Consider the following 7,143-nt stretch of genomic DNA (forward strand, 5'->3'; position numbering starts at 1 on the left):
ACTTAATCCACAAGTCTATGCATATATGAAATATGATACGATTTAAAGCATTTATATCCTATTATATGTATTAACAATATTTTAGATATTAGATTTTAAACTAATATATTATTAATTAATAATCTGGCTGCAGCCTATAATATATATTAACAATATTTTAGATATTACATTTTAACCTAATATATTATTAATTAATAATATTAATAATACAAGATATATTAATTATTAATTGAAGGAGAGAATAATTATTAATTATAAAATTATAAATTAAAGTTATAAGATTGAAGGAGAGAATGCCAAGTGTCCATAAAATGGTTTCTTTTATTATAGAGTATAGAATAGATTTTAGTTTCTATAAAGTAAGTTTTAGAAAAGTTGTTATGTGGGGTATTTCATATTTTGTTGATATGTAAGTTATGCTTTTGGAAACATTATAAAAATAACAGGACAAGGTTAATAATTATGACCTACATAAATATGCTCATGAGTTCGCACACAACATGCTTGTGTATAGTGAAATGATTTTTTTATTAGTTTCTTAGAATATCACATATTACTTCATGTTCGTGTGTATTTGTTTACTCGTTCACATGTTGTAGATATCTTTTATTGGTGAGTATGAATATGATGTGCAACAAATAACACTTTTAAAATAAAGGAAAATACGTGATTATGATACATAGATAGCAGATACTTATCAAATGATAGTGAATTAATGTAGAGACGATAACACTAAAACTACTATAGCTTAATTCTAGAGAAGCCGAGTATATATTTGGCAATAAAACAGACAATTAAATAGAAAAAAAAAACTTCATTTGGATAAATCTAAGAACACCAACAATGCGATGCTTTTTGTTTGTTTATTCCAGAGGGGCATATGTCATAGACCAAGTCACTCGCACGGTCACACTGTGGCACCCGTCCGGTTCGTTTAAAGTTTGGACTGATGGACCTCCCACGCACTTCTTTTGTGGGTCCCCCTCTCTCTCACACACATAATAATAATAATAATAATAATAATAATAATAATAATATAATAATAATAATTTTTAATGAAGTTTGTAAGGTTTATAGGAAAAGTGATAGTTTTTTGAGAAAGCTTGTAATCTGATACGTCGTTAAAATAACGGTCTATAAAAGTTCTTAAGGTTTATATATTGTGGTTCTAAATACTAATAAAAAAAACTACTATTTTTCAAATTTTACCTCTCAAAACAAAAATTTGAATGATATTTTTCCTTTTTTTTATAAAGAAGCCTTTATTTTCAATTCGATTTGACTGAGAGAAGGGTAAAGTGGTTCACCAATACCATCATCACTCTCAACATCACATCCTTGATTTTTATAATAATAATAATAATAATAATAATAATAATAATAATAATAATAATAATAATAATACATTGTGAAAATTTTGTTGAAAAAAATATTTGACGAATTAACTAGACACTGTTATGTTCATTAAGTTTTGATAAAAAGTCAAAGAATAAATCGCTATGGTTCGGTTTTAACGGTTTATGAGTATGAACCATGTAATTAGTTTCTCAAACTCGTTATTTTCTATTAAATATTTTGCACGATAAAGATACGTATCTATAGTTGCATATCTATACTATATAATAAAAGAAACTTGTTTTGGGACACTTGTCATTCTCTCATTTAATTGATTAAAAATATTAATAATACTAATAATAATAATATTTAATCTAATCTTAGATTTTTATATTAATATATAGGAAAGTGCAAGTGTGCAACCGAGAGAAAAAAAACGTTTTATTATATGAAAACAAGTTTAAATGTAAACCTAGAAGCATGTTATATTGCCTACGGATCAGTTTAAATATTAAGTTATTAATAACTAGAAGCATGCATTATTGTGTAGGGAGTTTAAATAACCAGTGTAATATAATACAACTGTGCTAATATTAAAATCTGTAAACGAGAATAATTAATTAGTTAACAAATAAATAAACATTTGTTATATTTTTATAATAATATAATCTACAAACTTACACATAAACACATCTCTATACTATATAATAAAAGAAACCTGTCTTGTCATTCTCTCATTTAATTGATTAAAAATATTAATAATACTAATATTTAATCTAATCTAATACAAATAATAATAATAATATTTAATCTAATCTAATCCAAATTCTTATTATTAATTCAATAACCTATTGTTAAACTAAAACTTCAATAGAATCTTAAATCCTAGCTAAACAAGTTTCGAAATTCATAATAACATTAATAATAGGTTTAGAATCAAATACTAAGATTCAAAAAATAAGAAGTCGTACAAAGGGTATCAAATTGACTCTAATTGACCTCATTCAACCGACATTAGAGTCGTCTTATCGAACTCTACGACATTAATTAATATGTACGAGTTGATGGGTTACATTTATATTAACTCATTTATGTCAATACGATATGTAAATGTCTCTCTGTTTGTTTTGCATTTACAGGAAATATCTATACTATATAGTTTAAATTGTTCAACCCGTGTAACACACGGGAAACTAACCTAGTACCGAAAATAAAAAGAAGTAAAAAATAAACAATCACTTTTAGGCCAGACCCTTAAACTATCAAACTGTCAAAATCAAATTGTTCACCGAGCCGTATATATCTCAAAGAGGCCAAACTAATCTACTTGTTTCGATTTGAACGGTTCAATCAGTTTGAACTGTTTATAAATACCAATAGCATCCATGTATTTAAAAATTAAGGGAATATGCCACAGAATAGTAATGAAGTTTTATGAGTGTTCCAATTAAGTCACTAATAAAATTTATTGTTCCAGTTAGATCATTCTACTTTATTTTGGTGTTCTAATGCTAGATATTTTACCTGAATAGCAGGTCATAGTCCTACATAACATTTATTTAATCTTTTTTTTTAAAACATGATGACATGAAATCAAATAAAAGAAATATAATAAATCAAAACCCAAAACCCAAAACGATCAAATATTACAAATCCTAAAGCAAACAATTAGGTACTATGCCCATCATATCCTTATTTCTAAAGTGATGTTCCATGAATCGGTATTATTAGTAGTATGAAGGGTTTGGTAAAAAGCAATTAAATTTTTGGCCCATTTTAATTTTTTAATAAAACTTTCATAATTTTTAGTAATTTAAACGAAATGATTTAGGAGGTTTTATTAATTTATATATTAAAAATACGGTAAATCACATTTTTTTAATTTTTTCGCATTTTTTAACTTTTCTACAATTTTTTTAAAAAATCGCATTTTGTTAACTTTTCCACAATTTTTTAAAATTTTTTTAAACATATTTCTCAATTTTTTTCTAATCCATTTGGCATTTATGTGCCATGTCAACAAATTTTTTAAATAAAAAACCTAATTAAATGCCATGTAGCATGGATGACCTTCTATTTAGGTAAAATATCTAGGATTGAAACATCAAATGAAACTTGAATGACCTAATTGGAACAAAAAGAATTATGAGTGACCTAATTAAAACACTCTGGAAACTTGGTTACTAATGTATAAAGTTAACCCTTAAATTAACGAAGTCAAAGTTTTTCTTTTATAAATATATAATACGTTTTGTTTTGTTTTGTTTTGTTTTTTTTTTTTTTTTTTTTTTTTTTTGCAAAAAGAGCGATACATGAAAACAAAAACAAAGAAAACACTACACTTAAAATGCGACAAATCCTAGGAAATTGGAAAACACATCACTTAAAGTGCCAATGATTAACCCGGGTACGGGTATGACCGGGTTTGACTTTTCAGGTATTGGCCATACCTGGGTCGGGTTCGGGTTCGAGTTTTCAATACCCTGGTATTAGAATACCCTATTTCCGGGTCCGGATAGGGTTCGGGTATTGATCGGGTGTGGTTCGGGTTCGGGTATGGGTCGGGTTTTTCGATTCGTTTTTTTGGCATAAAACATAGAAATATAATGGAAACCTTTATTTTTACATAGAGGTGCACAAAAATCCTGAAAAAAAACCCGAATTGGGTATTAGAAAAACCGGGTCTTTTAAACCCGAACCCAATTCTACCCGTAGGGTAGGGACCGGGTATGCATGTTCTGTTCAATACCCGAACCGAACCCGGGTTTTTTCATACCCGGTTTGTACCCGGGTTTTCGTAATACCCGGATCCGTTGTGTATAACAAACTTTTTTTGAACATTTAGAGCTTGTGTGAGGCTTTTTTGGGCAAATTTCAAGGCATGCAATATGTAAAAATATACCCGAACTCGGTATTAGAAAAAACCCGGTTTGTGCTTGTTTGTTTGCATATTTGTTGCTTCAGGCCCATATAGCCATTATGTAATTTCGGTTCAGTCATCCATAGCCCAAGCTTTTAATATCTAAAGCCCAAAATAGTTAAAGCCCGATAACTATTTTATTTATTTCACTAGGGGAACACCCGTGCGATGCACGACATGCATAATAGTTATTGTTTTTTTCCTGGAACGACGACTGATATAGATAGTGCGTGACACGGTACGAAAGTGCGAATATAGTATAGATTTTTAAAACAAAAACCGGTTTTTTTTTAAAGTTAGCCGTTTGACCATGGTTATTTTGACCAAAGTCCACTCCTCGTTTGGCGCTTTGTGGTAGCACTACCAGTCAAAAAAAGGCCCAAAACGCCCGAGGGTACAGTGTTCCCCCGCGTTTTTAAGACGCTTTGAGAGAGGTTTGCGCCCCACCACATGTGGTCTCACAAAACTTCAATTCTATGGACGTGTGGTTTCTCAACCCTCTTCAAAAGACGTCACAGTTTTCAAATTTTTTTATTTTTATTTTTTCTTTTTCATTGTTTTAGATGGTGTAAAATAGATGTTAAATATATATATTATACTACATACACATATACATATAAATTCAGTTTTGACATCTAAAAGTCAAATTGCAGGTTTTGTTCCCTTTTATAGATACGAAAGCAGTTTATTATTTATTACTAAAATGTTGTATTAACTTTATTCTGCAACATATTCTTTATAAACTATGCTTACCTTGACATAACCTAATAGCTATATTTCCTTATTATAAGTCTCTTATAATTGAAAATTATTACATATTATTACCTTGCTGGTGAACACATTTACTCTATGTTTAGGGAACAATTTGATTAGGTTGCTGATATTGAATTGAATATCACACCAAATTACAATAGCAGTTTATATTGCTACTATTCACCCAAATCAAGCACCTTAAATAAGTCAGTGTTTCTCTATATTCAAAAAACGAACTATAACTGACGATTATTAAATTGCAACAGTCAATTCAATCCAAATACTGCAATAGAAACATAAAATCTACGACAATTCGTTGGTTAATCATGTATAGTTCTTAATCGATTAGAATCAGAAAAAAGGAAATTGACTCACCGTAACTTAAAATCAGGAAGAAGGCGAACAAAGGGGCGGAGTTTTTCGAAATCAATGACCCCTGTCTTTCATTGTTATTCCTTGAATGAGGTAAGCAAGACCCCATACTACACACTACATACACATACATAAAAATTGGGTTCTATATTATTTGTATAAACACCGATTGGAAACCCTCACATTGCATTTGATGAAACCCTAATCAATATAAACACACACACTAACACTCACGAATCGAATCGAATTTATAAAAGGAAAAATTCGGGCTGTTTTTACCTCTTGCTGCTCCAAATCTTCATTACCATACATTATCTTCATCTTAGAGATATAGATATTGCACTTAAAGGTCTCAACCATCAAAATACGATCCAAGGGCTAAAAAGTGGTTCCTAATTATGCAATGGTTATCATTTGAACCTTATTCCATGAGACTTGATGTAAGATGCAAAGAGCATTCTTTTGAGTTTTAAACCATCTGTAATTAAGTTCATTATTTAATCATTATTGTTACAATTATTAGGTATGATAGATAATAATACCCCATGAAATTACCTTTTAGTAATTTTTGTTTCTAATTGGTTAGCATCTTTTAAGTTTTAAAACCATTTATAGTTATAATTAAATTCATAATAACGTTGATTAAGTTTTTTTATATTTAATTATTATTATTATTATTTTTATTTTTATTTCATATGATGTTCATCAACTATCTGATAAAATTGCAAAAAAGGTTGTAACCTTATTTATATGATGTTTAGCAATTACTAAACCAAATAATAATGACTTAATTATAAAATTCAATCAAGTAATCGGTTACGGAGAACTTGAAATGGAAAAGCAATGTAAATATGAGGAAGGTGATGATGTTCAACTAAGTCAAATGATTTAATTCTTTATCAAGTATTTAACAATACTTAATTTATAAAGTTATCAATTTAATTGTATTTATCAATTTATACTCATGTAGAAAGACTAATTCCCTTTACTAACTTCATTGAGTTGTTGTACTATAAGCATAATATGTTGCAATTATTTAAATTTGGTTGGAACCCTTGTGAAATGCTTTATACGATAGTATAGATAAACGCAATCAATTTAAATCTTTTGCGCGGGTTGAAAACATCCGAGCCCTTAAAGTTTGCTGCCCAATCCTGTCAAACAATACCTCCTCAAATATTTCCTCTGCATCTATATTGCCTATATATAGTATCAATTAAATCACACAAAAGCATCACATGTTTAAAAAAAATAGTAAAGTAGAAATTAAAAAAGGAAATACCAATAGGCCAAATAAATGTCTATCTCCGAATGAATAACTTTTCTCGTACCCACCCTTTTACACCTCCATATACATGAAGCTGCAAAAAGGAAAAAGACTATAAATTTATGAACAATTAAACAATACATTGGTAAATGGTTCCAGATACTATAGTCATGCAAGGGTACCTTGATGAAGTATGAAGTGTCTGTCTTTTTGTATCCAATAACCTGTGTGTATACTTTATATGTAATATAAAATCATAATTTGAAAAAAAAAACCACAAAATCACCAAAAACATAATAAAACATCAATATAAACTCATAGATTATGTAAAAGAAAACTGTTATCCCATTTGAATATTTTAAGAAACAAACCAAAGTTTTTTCGAATAAATGTTGAAATGGGTATAAAAGAACACACCTTTCCACCAAGATAAATAAATTTCATATCAACTTATCTCTTTCTTTTCGACTCTAACTCGCACAATAGTAGACAAAGG

General features: G+C 28.7%; 1 long non-coding RNA gene across 1 annotated transcript; it reads right to left on the reverse strand.

Moving 5' to 3' along the window:
- Nucleotides 1-6,345: 6,345 nt before the first annotated feature.
- Nucleotides 6,346-6,913, reverse strand: LOC110923237. The gene is made up of 3 exons (XR_002583888.2): nucleotides 6,830-6,913; nucleotides 6,663-6,741; nucleotides 6,346-6,580 (listed from the first exon to the last, which is right to left on the reverse strand). It is a non-coding gene; the product is annotated as an uncharacterized LOC110923237 (long non-coding RNA).
- Nucleotides 6,914-7,143: the final 230 nt, after the last annotated feature.

This window comes from Helianthus annuus, chromosome 17 (genome assembly GCF_002127325.2).
Source record: "Helianthus annuus cultivar XRQ/B chromosome 17, HanXRQr2.0-SUNRISE, whole genome shotgun sequence".
In the NCBI taxonomy this organism is placed as follows: Eukaryota; Viridiplantae; Streptophyta; class Magnoliopsida; order Asterales; family Asteraceae; genus Helianthus; species Helianthus annuus.